General features: G+C 45.4%; 1 pseudogene; it reads left to right on the forward strand.

Annotated features, from left to right (window-relative positions):
• Window positions 1–13,110, forward strand: part of LOC116372008 (F-box/LRR-repeat protein 16-like) — a 27,945-nt pseudogene extending 14,835 nt beyond the window's left edge.
• The last annotated feature ends 404 nt before the right edge of the window (window positions 13,111–13,514 follow it).

The following is a 13,514-nucleotide window of genomic DNA, read 5'->3' on the forward strand; positions in this document are numbered from 1 at the left end:
GCTGCAATAGCCAATCCGTGACAAGGACCGACGAGATGTCCGTTCTGAGATGCCGTTCTGCACACCACTGTTGTACAGCTCCGTTGTTTGGCTGTTTGTGGGTCACCTGTCTGTTGTACAGCTCCGTTGTTTGGCTGTTTGTGGGTCACCTGGCTGTTTGTGGGTCACCTGGCTGTTTGTGGGTCACCTGGCTGTTTGTGGGTCACCTGTCAGTTTGTGGGTCACCTGGCTGTTTGTGGGTCACCTGGCTGTTTGTGGGTCACCTGGCTGTTTGTGGGTCACCTGTCAGTTTGTGGGTCACCTGGCTGTTTGTGGGTCACCTGGCTGTTTGTGGGTCACCTGGCTGTTTGTGGGTCACCTGGCTGTTTGCATGATTCCGTTCTCTTTCATCAAGGAGTTGTTCTCGCCCAAAGGACAGCCGCTGACAGTTGTTTTGCTTGTTGTCGCACCTTTCTCGGTAAACCCTAGACACGGTCGTGCTTTTTGTCGCACCGTTCTCGGTAAACCCTAGACACGGTCGTGCTTGTTGTCGCACCGTTCTCGGTAAACCCTAGACACGGTCGTGCTTGTTGTCGCACCGTTCTCGGTAAACCCTAGACACGGTCGTGCTTTTTGTCGCACCGTTCTCGGTAAACCCTAGACACGGTCGTGCTTTTTGTCGCACCTTTCTCGGTAAACCCTAGACACGGTCGTGCTTTTTGTCGCACCTTTCTCGGTAAACCCTAGACACGGTCGTGCTTGTTGTTGCACCATTCTCGGTAAACCCTAGACACGGTCGTGCTTTTTGTCGCACCTTTCTCGGTAAACCCTAGACACGGTCGTGCTTTTTGTCGCACCGTTCTCGGTAAACCCTAGACACGGTCGTGCTTTTTGTCGCACCGTTCTCGGTAAACCCTAGACACGGTCGTGCTTGTTGTCGCACCGTTCTCGGTAAACCCTAGACACGGTCGTGCTTGTTGTCGCACCGTTCTCGGTAAACCCTAGACACGGTCGTGCTTGTTGTTGCACCGTTCTCGGTAAACCCTAGACACGGTCGTGCTTGTTGTCGCACCGTTCTCGGTAAACCCTAGACACGGTCGTGCTTGTTGTCGCACCGTTCTCGGTAAACCCTAGACACGGTCGTGCTTGTTGTCGCACCGTTCTCGGTAAACCCTAGACACGGTCATGCTTGTTGTCACACCGTTCTCAGTAAACCCTAGACACGGTCGTGCTTGTTGTTGCACCGTTCTCAGTAAACCCTAGACACGGTCGTGCTTGTTGTTGCACCGTTCTCGGTAAACCCTAGACACGGTCGTGCTTGTTGTTGCACCTTTCTCGGTAAACCCTAGACACGGTTGTGCTTGTTGTTGCACCGTTCTCGGTAAACCCTAGACACGGTCGTGCTTGTTGTCGCACCGTTCTCGGTAAACCCTAGACACGGTCGTGCTTGTTGTCGCACCGTTCTCGGTAAACCCTAGACACGGTCGTGCTTGTTGTCGCACCGTTCTCGGTAAACCCTAGACACGGTCATGCTTGTTGTCACACCGTTCTCAGTAAACCCTAGACACGGTCATGCTTGTTGTCGCACCGTTCTCGGTAAACCCTAGAGACTGTCCTGCGTGAAAAGCCCAGGAAGCCGGATGTTTCTGAGATACAGGAATCGACGATCATACCACGTTCGAAATCGCTTAAATCACATGTTTTAAGACCATTATAATTTTCAATCAAACAGTAACTGAATGCCTTGATGCCTGTCTGCCTGCTTTCTATAACAAGCCACGCCCACGTGACTCACTGTCTGTAGGAGCGAACCATTTTGGTGGGAGGTGTACCTAATAAACTGGACCTAATACACTGGGAATAACTAGATTTACTCAATTAAAATCAATTGGAGCTGCTTTGTTTTTACAGTCTTTTATGTCAAACAATAAAAATAAGTTGGGGCCCTAAACCCTACACCCTAGACCCTAAACCCTAAACCCTTTATACTTATACTAATACACTACACCCTAGACCCTACACACTAAACCCTTTATACTAATACACTACACACTACACACTAAACCCTTTATACTAATACACTACACACTACACACTAAACCCTTTATACTTATACTAATACACTACACCCTAGACCCTAAACCCTAAACCCTTTATACTAATACACTACACCCTAGACCCTACACACTAAACCCTTTATACTTATACTAATACACTACACCCTAGACCCTACACACTAAACCCTTTATACTTATACTAATACACTACACCCTAGACCCTACACACTAAACCCTTTATACTAATACACTACACCCTACACACTACACACTAAACCCTTTCTACTAATACACTACACCCTAGACCCTGCACACTAAACCCTTTCTACTAATACACTACACACTACACACTAAACCCTTTCTACTAATACACTACACCCTAGACCCTATACACTAAACCCTTTCTACTAATACACTACACCCTAGACCCTACACACTAAACCCTTTATACTAATACACTACACCCTACACACTACACACTAAACCCTTTCTACTAATACACTACACCCTAGACCCTGCACACTAAACCCTTTCTACTAATACACTACACACTACACACTAAACCCTTTCTACTAATACACTACACCCTAGACCCTATACACTAAACCCTTTCTACTAATACACTACACCCTAGACCCTACACACTAAACCCTTTATACTAATACACTACACCCTACACACTACACACTAAACCCTTTCTACTAATACACTACACCCTAGACCCTGCACACTAAACCCTTTATACTAATACACTACACCCTACACTCCACACTAAACCCTTTATACTAATACACTACACCCTACACACTACACACTAAACCCTTTCTACTAATACACTACAACCCTATACCCTACACACTAAACCCTTTCTACTAATACACTACACCCTAGACCCTACACACTAAACCCTTTATACTAATACACTACACCCTACACACTAAACCCTTTATACTAATACACTACACCCTAGACCCTACACACTAAACCCTTTATACTAATACACTACACCCTACACCCTACACACTAAACCCTTTATACTAATACACTACACCCTAGACCCTACACACTAAACCCTTTATACTAATACACTACACCCTACACCCTACACACTAAACCCTTTAAACTAATACACTACACCCTACACACTAAACCCTTTATACTAATACACTACACCCTACACACTAAACCCTTTATACTAATACACTACACCCTAGACCCTACACACTAAACCCTTTATACACTACACCCTAGACCCTACACACTAAACCATTTATACTAATACACTACACCCTAGACCCTACACACTAAACCCTTTATACTAATACACTACACCCTACACCCTACACACTAAACCCTTTATACTAATACACTACACCCTAGACCCTACACACTAAACCCTTTATACTAATACACCTACACCCTAGACCCTACACACTAAACCCTTTATACACTACACCCTAGACCCTACACACTAAACCCTTTATACTAATACACTACACCCTAGACCCTACACACTAAACCCTTTCTACTAATACACTACACCCTAGACCCTACACACTCCTGTGGACAAGCATGTGTCTAATGAGTTAGACCTGCTCAGTCTATCAGACCTGCTGCTGTCTGTCTAATAAGACCTGCTCAGACTATCAGACCTGCTGCTGTCTGTCTAATAAGACCTGCTCAGACTATCAGACCTGCTGCTGTCTGTCTAATAAGACCTGCTCAGACTATCAGACCTGCTGCTGTCTGTCTAATAAGACCTGCTCAGACTATCAGACCTGCTGCTGTCTGTCTAATAAGACCTGCTCAGACTATCAGACCTGCTGCTGTCTGTCTAATAAGACCTGCTCAGACTATCAGACCTGCTGCTGTCTGTCTAATAAGACCTGCTCAGACTATCAGACCTGCTGCTGTCTGTCTAATAAGATCTGCTCAGACTATCAGACCTGCTGCTGTCTGTCTAATAAGACCTGCTCAGACTATCAGACCTGCTGCTGTCTGTCTAATAAGACCTGCTCAGACTATCAGACCTGCTGCTGTCTGTCTAATAAGACCTGCTCAGACTATCAGACCTGCTGCTGTCTGTCTAATAAGACCTGCTCAGACTATCAGACCTGCTTAGTTTTCTTATTATTAATGATAACTCGGCTGTGTGTGTGTGTGTGTGTGTGTGTGTGTGTGTGTGTGTGTTTGTCTGTGTATAGGTGCAGGACTTTGGGCTACAGCACCTGTTTGGCATGAGGAGTCTACGTCTTCTCTCTCTCGCAGGTATTCACTCTCTGTGTCTCTGTCTCTCTGTCTCTGTCTGTCACTCTCTTTTTCTCTGTCTCTCTCTGTCTGTCTCTCTGTCTCTCTCTCTCACTGCCCCCCCCCCTCTCTCTCTCTGTCTCTCTCTCTGTCTCTCTCTCTGTCTCTCTCTCTCTCTCTCTCTCTCTCTGTCTCTCTCTCTCTGTCTCTCTCTCTGTCTCTCTCTCTCTCTGTCTCTCTCTCTCTCTCTCTCTGTCTCTCTCTCTCTGTCTCTCTCTCTCTGCCTCTCTCTCTCTCTCTGTCTCTCTGTCTTTCTCTCTCTGTCTTTCTTTCTCTCTGCCTCTCTTTCTCTCTCTCTCTGTCTCTCATTCTCAATTCAATCCAAGGGGCTTTATTGGAATGGGAAACCTATTTTACATTGCCAAAGCAAATCGAAATGGATAAACAAAAGGGAAATTATCAATAAAAAATGAACAGTAAACATTACACTCACAAAAGTTCCAAAAGAATAAAGACATTTCAAATGTCATATCATGTCTATATACACTGTTGTAGCGATGTGTTAAATGGTGTTTGTTCTTCACTGGTTGCCCTTTTCTCGTGGCAACAGGTCACACATCTTGCTGCTGTGGTGGCACACTGTGGTATTTCACCCAGGAGATATGGGAGTTTATCAACAACAGCAAACAATGGAATTCTTTGTGGGTCTGTGTAATCTGATGAGTAGTTTAAATTCAACACAGTTTGCCATGGTGCTCTTATGCTATTTGAGAGATGAGTGGGGCCCCGTGGAAGTCGGGCCCCTGGGAATGTGCCCTGTGTGCGGTTGGTAACCCAGCCCTGCACTTACTTACCACTATCTCACCATTTACTATAATACTGTTATAGTAGCAGGTATTTACCTGGTCTACATGTTTACCTGGACTACATGTTTACCTGGTCTACAGGTTTACCTGGACTACATGTTTACCTGGTCTACATGTTTACCTGGTCTACATGTTTACCTGGTCTACATGTTTACCTGGTCTACATGTTTACCTGGTCTACAGGTTTACCTGGTCTACAGGTTTACCTGGTCTACATGTTTACCTGGTCTGCATGTTTACCTGGTCTGCAGGTTTACCTGGTCTACAGGTTCAGTACTTTGTTGAAGCACCTTTGGCAGCGACTACAGCCTCTAGTCTTCCTGGGTATGACGCTACAAGCTTGGCACAGCTGTATTTGGGGAGTTTCTCCCATTCTTCTCTGCAGATCCTCTCAAGCTCTGTCAGGTTGGATGGGGAGCATCGCTGCACAGCTATTTTCAGGTCTCTCCAGAGATGTTCGATCGGGTTCAAGTCCGGACTCTGGCTGGGCCTCTCAAGGACATTGAGAGACTTGTCCCGAAGCCACTCCCGAGTTGTCTTTGCTGTGTGCTTCGGGTCGTTGTCCTGTTGGAAGCTATAGAGCAGGATTTCTTCAAGGATCTCTGTACTTTGCTCTGTTCATCCTGACGAGTCTCCCAGTACCTGCTGCTAAAAAACATCCCCACAGCATGATGCTGCCACCACCATGCTTCACTGTAGGGATGATGCCAAGTCTCCTCCAGACGTGACACTTGGCATTCAGGCCAAAGAGTTCAATCTTGGTTTCATCAGACCAGAGAATCTTGTTTCTCATGGTCTGAAAGTCCTTTAGATGCCTTTTGGCAAACTCCAAGCGGGCTGTGATGTGCCTTTTACTGAGGAGTGGCTTCCGTCTGGCCACTCTACCATAAAGGCCTGATTGGTGGGTGGAGTGCTACAGAGATGGTTGTCCTTCTGGAAGGTTCTCCCATCTCCACAGAGGAACTATGGAGCTCTGTCAGAGTGATCATTGGGTTCTTGGTCACCTCCCTGACCAAGGCCCTTCTCCCCAATGGCTCAGTTTGGTCGGGCGGCCGGCCCTAGGAAGAGTCTTGGTGGTTCCAAACTTCTTCCATTTAAGAATGATGGAGGCCACTGTGTTCTTGGGGACCTTCAATGCTGCAGAATGATGGAGGCCACTATGTTCTTGGGGACCTTTAATGCTGCAGAATGATGGAGGCCACTGTGTTCTTGGGGACCTTTAATGCTGCAGAATGATGGAGGCCACTATGTTCTTGGGGACCTTTAATGCTGCAGAATGATGGAGGCCACTGTGTTCTTGGGGACCTTTAATGCTGCAGAATGATGGAGGCCACTATGTTCTTGGGGACCTTTAATGCTGCAGAATGATGGAGGCCACTGTGTTCTTGGGGACCTTTAATGCTGCAGAATGATGGAGGCCACTGTGTTCTTGGGGACCTTTAATGCTGCAGAATGATGGAGGCCACTATGTTCTTGGGGACCTTTAATGCTGCAGAATGATGGAGGCCACTGTGTTCTTGGGGACCTTTAATGCTGCAGAATGATGGAGGCCACTATGTTCTTGGGGACCTTTAATGCTGCAGACATTTATTATTTTACCCTTCCCCAGATCTGTGCCTCGACACAATCCTGTCTTCAAGTTCTACGGACAATTCCTTCGACCTCATGGCTTGGGTTTTGCTTTGACAACTGTGGGACCTTATATAGACAGGTGTGTTGCCTTTCCAAATCATGTCCAATCAACTGAATTTACCACAGGTGGACTCCAATCAAGTTGTAGAAACATCTCAAGGATGATCAATGGAAGCAGGATGCACCTGAGCTCCATTTCAAGTCTCATAGCAAAGGCTGAAGGGTCTGAATACTTATGGAAATAAGATATTTCTGTTTTTGTTGTTGTTGTTGTTTCAAATCAATTTTAGAATAATAATAAGGCTGTAAGGTAACAACATGTGAAAAAGGTCAAAGGTTCTTGAATACTTTCTGAAGGTCCTCATAGGAACTACTGGCCTTTGGTTTGATCACCACCACACAGTTGTTCCCTCTCTCTTCCTCTCTGCTATAACCCCTCCAGTCCAAACCCTCATAGGAACTACTGGCCTTTGGTTTGATCACCACCACACAGTCGTTCCCTCTCTCTTCCTCTCTGCTATAACCCCTCCAGTCCAAACCCTCATAGGAACTACTGGCGTTTGGTTTGATCACCACCACACAGTTGTTCCCTCTCTCTTCCTCTCTGCTATAACCCCTCCAGTCCAAACCCTCATAGGAACTACTGGCGTTTGGTTTGATCACCACCACACAGTTGTTCCCTCTCTCTTCCTCTCTGCTATAACCCCTCCAGTCCAAACCCTCATAGGAACTACTGGCGTTTGGTTTGATCACCACCACACAGTCGTTCCCTCTCTCTTCCTCTCTGCTATAACCCCTCCAGTCCAAACCCTCATAGGAACTACTGGCCTTTGGTTTGATCACCACCACACAGTCGTTCCCTCTCTCTTCCTCTCTGCTATAACCCCTCCAGTCCAAACCCTCATAGGAACTACTGGCCTTTGGTTTGATCACCACCACACAGTCGTTCCCTCTCTCTTCCTCTCTGCTATAACCCCTCCAGTCCAAACCCTCATAGGAACTACTGGCGTTTGGTTTGATCACCAGCACACAGTCGTTCCCTCTCTCTTCCTCTCTGCTATAACCCCTCCAGTCCAAACACACATAGGAACTACTGGCGTTTGGTTTGATCACCACCACACAGTCGTTCCCTCTCTCTTCCTCTCTGCTATAACCCCTCCAGTCCAAACACACATAGGAACTACTGGCGTTTGGTTTGATCACCACCACACAGTCGTTCCCTCTCTCTTCCTCTCTGCTATAACCCCTCCAGTCCAAACACACATAGGAACTACTGGCGTTTGGTTTGATCACCACCACACAGTCGTTCCCTCTCTCTTCCTCTCTGCTATAACCCCTCCAGTCCAAAGACAGATTGTCTGAACAGGGACAGAGGTCATCCAGGAGCTGGCATGTCCTCCTTCTGATCCATACTGAGGAAACTTCAAAGGAACCAACACACACGCACACGCACGCAAGCACACACACACACACACACACACACACACACACACACACACACACACACACTCTTCCTCTACCTGGCTGGGTAAATCTATATGATATTCTATAGAAGGAGAGAGTTCAGTATATCATATCTGACTACAGTAAATGAATCATCTCTGACTACAGTACATGAATCATCTCTGACTACAGTCTACAGTACATGAATCATCTCTGACTACAGTCTACAGTACATGAATCATCTCTGACTACAGTCTACAGTACATGAATCATCTCTGACTACAGTACATTAATCATCTCTGTCTACAGTACATGAATCATTTCTGACTACAGTACATGAATCATCTCTGACTACAGTCTACAGTACATGAATCATCTCTGACTACAGTACATTAATCATTTCTGACTACAGTACATGAATCATCTCTGACTACAGTACATTAATCATCTCTGACTACAGTCTACAGTACATTAATCATCTCTGACTACAGTACATTAATCATCTCTGACTACAGTCTACAGTACATGAATCATTTCTGACTACAGTACATTAATCATCTCTGACTACAGTCTACAGTACATGAATCATCTCTGACTACAGTCTACAGTACATGAATCATCTCTGACTACAGTACATGAATCATTTCTGACTACAGTACATTAATCATCTCTGACTACAGTCTACAGTACATGAATCATCTCTGACTACAGTCTACAGTACATGAATCATCTCTGACTACAGACTACAGTACATGAATCATCTCTGACTACAGTACATTAATCATCTCTGACTACAGTACATTAATCATCTCTGACTACAGTACATTAATCATCTCTGACTACAGTCTACAGTACATGAATCATCTCTCACTACAGTCTACAGTACATTAATCATCTCTGACTACAGTCTACAGTACATTAATCATCTCTGACTACAGTACATTAATCATCTCTGTCTACAGTCTACAGTACATGAATCATTTCTGACTACAGTCTACAGTACATGAATCATCTCTGACTACAGTACATTAATCATCTCTGTCTACAGTACATTAATCATCTCAGTCTACAGTACATGAATCATCTCTGACTACAGTACATGAATCATCTCTGACTACAGTACATTAATCATCTCAGTCTACAGTACATTAATCATCTCAGTCTACAGTCTACAGTACATTAATCATCTCTGACTACAGTACATTAATCATCTCTGACTACAGTCTACAGTACATTAATCATCTCTGTCTACAGTACATTAATCATCTCTGACTACAGTCTACAGTACATGAATCATCTCTGACTACAGTCTACAGTACATTAATCATCTCTGTCTACAGTACATTAATCATCTCTGACTACAGTCTACAGTACATGAATCATCTCTGACTACAGTCTACAGTACATTAATCATATCTGACTACAGTACATTAATCATATCTGACTACAGTCTACAGTACATGAATCATCTCTCACTACAGTCTACAGTACATGAATCATCTCTCACTACAGTCTACAGTACATGAATCATCTCTGACTACAGTCTACAGTACATGAATCATCTCTGACTACAGTCTACAGTACATGAATCATCTCTGACTACAGGCTACAGTACATTACAATGTGTGTGTGAGGAGAGGAATCATTTTGTAGACTATTGAGAAGCAGTCATCTACAGAGGGGGGGGGGGGTTCCTAATAATATGTCCTTTCTCCTGGATTGTTCACCCATTTACTACTTCCCACAAATCTGAAAGCATTGGATTGGTGGAGACATGGGCTAGTGGGAGATTCCACCATGTTTCTCATACCAGTCATTTCCTGTCAAATCAGTGAAGGGAAGTGAACAAGTGCATATTTTGAAAGGAAGGAGAGATATTTGCATTTTCCTTGATTTCCCCGCGTCCTCCTTCCAGAACCCATTCAATGAGAAGGTTCATCCCCTCTGTACCTTCTCATCCAAAAGGTTTTGACAAGGAGAGGAGAGAGGACATACAATTAAGATGCATGGACTTCCTGTGTTTCTCCTGTGTCCTGTCTGTCTCTGCACCACTCCTCCCCCTGCTGACCAACTCTGGTATCTCAGGAAAACTCATTATTCAGATTGAATGGAATGTTTGGATTGCTATATGAATATAATGATAGGATATTTAGAATGATGGAATGATAGAATGTTTAGAATGATAGAATAGATAGAATGATAAAATATTTCGAATGATAGAATGATTGAATAGATAGAATATTTAGAATGATAGAATAGATAGAATGGATATAATAGAACACATTATAGAATGATAGAATAGATAGAATGGATATAATAGAAAACATTATAGAATGATAGAATAGATAAGACACAAGGATAGAATGGATATAATAGAAAACATTATAGAATGATAGAATGATAGAATAGATAGAATGGATATACATTATAGAAGGATAGAATAGATAGAAGGATAGAATAGATAGAATAGATAGAAGGATATGATGATAGAATAGATAGAATGATAGAATAGATAGAAGGATAGAATAGATAGAATGATATAATGATATAATAGATAGAAGGATAGAATGATAGAATAGATAGAAGGATAGAATAGATAGAATGATAGATTAGATGGAATGATAGAATAGATTGAAGGAAATAGTGATTAACTATATTAGAAACACAAGTCAGACTTTTACCATCTACTATATTAGTCTGACTTGGGTTTCTGTTCTCTAGACTTTTACCATCTACTATATTAGTCTGACTTGGGTTTCTGTTCTCTAGACTTTTACCATCTACTATATTAGTCTGACTTGGGTTTCTGTTCTCTTTCTCCTCTCTCTGCCTCCCTCCCCATCTCTCTTTTTCTCCTCTCTCTGCCTCCCTCCCCATCTCTCTCTTTCTCTCTTCTCTCTACCTCCATTTCTCTGTTTCTCCTCCCTCTCTCTCCACCCCTATTTTCCCCCTCTCTCTCTCGTGCTCCTCTCTCCACCTCTCTCTCTCCCCCTCTCTCTCTCGTGCTCCTCTCTCCACCTCTCTCTCTCTCTCTCTCTCGTGCTCCTCTCTCCACCTCTCTCTATCTCTCTCTCGTGCTCCTCTCTCCACCTCTCTCTCTCTCTCGCTCGTGCTCCTCTCTCCACCTCTCTCTCTCTCTCTCGTGCTCCTCTCTCCACCTCTCTCTCTCTCTCGTGCTCCTCTCTCCACCTCTCTCTCTCTATCTCTCTCTCGTGCTCCTCTCCACCTCTCGTGCTCCTCTCTCTCTCGTGCTCCTCTCTCCACCTCTCTCTCTCTCTCTCTCTCTCGTGCTCCTCTCTCCACCCCTCTCTCTCTCTCTCTCTCTCTCTCTCTCTCTCTCTCTCTCTCTCTCTCGTGCTCCTCTCTCCACCCCTCTCTCTCTCTCTCTCTCTCTCTCTCTCATGCTCCTCTCTCCACCTCTCTCTCTCTCTCGTGCTCCTCTCTCCACCTCTCTATCTCTCTCTATCTCTCTCTCTCTCGTGCTCCTCTCTCCACCTCTCTCTCTATCTCTCTCTCTCATGCTCCTCTCTCCACCTCTCTCCACCTCTCTCTCTCGTGCTCCTCTCTCTATCTCTCTCTCTATGTCTCTGCCACCCCAGGTTGTCCACTCCTAACCACTACAGGTCTATCTGGTTTGATCCAGATCCAGGATCTAGAGGAGTTGGAGTTGACCAACTGTCCTGGAGCCACAGCCGAACTCTTCAAGTACTACTCACAACACCTGACACGCTGCATGGTCATCGAGTAGCCCCCCGCCCCCAGATCCCCATCACACCCCCCTCTAACCTACCACCTTATCCAACTACCAACTGACCTGCCTACCAATCCCCGGCCCCAACTACCCCAACTACCGACCACTCCCTTACTTCAGCCCAACGAACGCAGAGGAGGAATGATGACGATGTCGATGGAGCCAGCCAGGATCTCTGCTCCAGCCAGGATCTCTACTCCAGCCAGGATCTCTACTCCAGCCAGGATCTCTGCTCCAGCCAGGATCTCTGCTCCAGCCAGGATCTCTACTCCAGCCAGGATCTCTGCTCCAGCCAGGATCTCTGCTCCAGCCAGGATCTCTGCTCCAGCCAGGATCTCTGCTCCAGCCAGGATCTCTACTCCAGCCAGGATCTCTGCTCCAGCCAGGATCTCTGCTCCAGCCAGGATCTCTGCTCCAGCCAGGATCTCTGCTCCAGCCAGGATCAACCAGGGAACATTTACAGCAGATGGAATAAACTATTTAATAAAATAAAGGGAATTGATGGATTGGAGGGATGTTCTGTACAGACCAGACAGTTTAACATGGCTGTGAGCTCAGAGGGATGTTCTGTACAGACCAGACAGTTTAACATGGCTGTGAGCTCAGAGGGATGTTCTGTACAGACCAGACAGTTTAACATGGCTGTGAGCTCAGAGGGATGTTCTGTACAGACCAGACAGTTTAACATGGCTGTGAGCTCAGAGGGATGTTCTGTACAGACCAGACAGTTTAACATGGCTGTGAGCTCAGAGGGATGTTCTGTACAGACCAGACAGTTTAACATGGCTGTGATGGATTGGAGGGATGTGAGCGCAGAGGGATGTTCTGTACAGACCAGACAGTTTAACATGGCTGTGATGGATTGGAGGGATGTGAGCGCAGAGGGATGTTCTGTACAGACCAGACAGTTTAACATGGCTGTGATGGATTGGAGGGATGTGAGCTCAGAGGGATGTTCTGTACAGACCAGACAGTTTAACATGGCTGTGATGGACTCAAAGTGGAGAAAGGGATACGTCTGGGACGCACAGGATCATTGAACACACACACACTACACACACACACACACACTGTACACACACACACTGTACACACACTACACACACACACACACACACTGTACACACACTGTACACACACACTGTACACACACACACACACACACTGTACACACACACACACTACACACACTGTACACACACACACACTGTACACACCCACACACACACACCCACACATACACACTGTACACACTGTACACACACACACTACACACACACACACTGTACACACACACGCTGTACACACACACACACTACACACACACACTGTACACACACACACACTACACACACACACACTGTACACACACACACTGTACACACACTGTACACACACACACACTACACACACACACACTGTACACACACATACACACACTACACACACACACACACACTACACACACACACACACTGTACACACACACACACACTACACACACACACACTGTACACACACACACACACTGTACACACA

The sequence above is a fragment of the Oncorhynchus kisutch genome, unplaced genomic scaffold (assembly GCF_002021735.2).
Source record: "Oncorhynchus kisutch isolate 150728-3 unplaced genomic scaffold, Okis_V2 scaffold3838, whole genome shotgun sequence".
NCBI classification, from domain to species: Eukaryota; Metazoa; Chordata; class Actinopteri; order Salmoniformes; family Salmonidae; genus Oncorhynchus; species Oncorhynchus kisutch.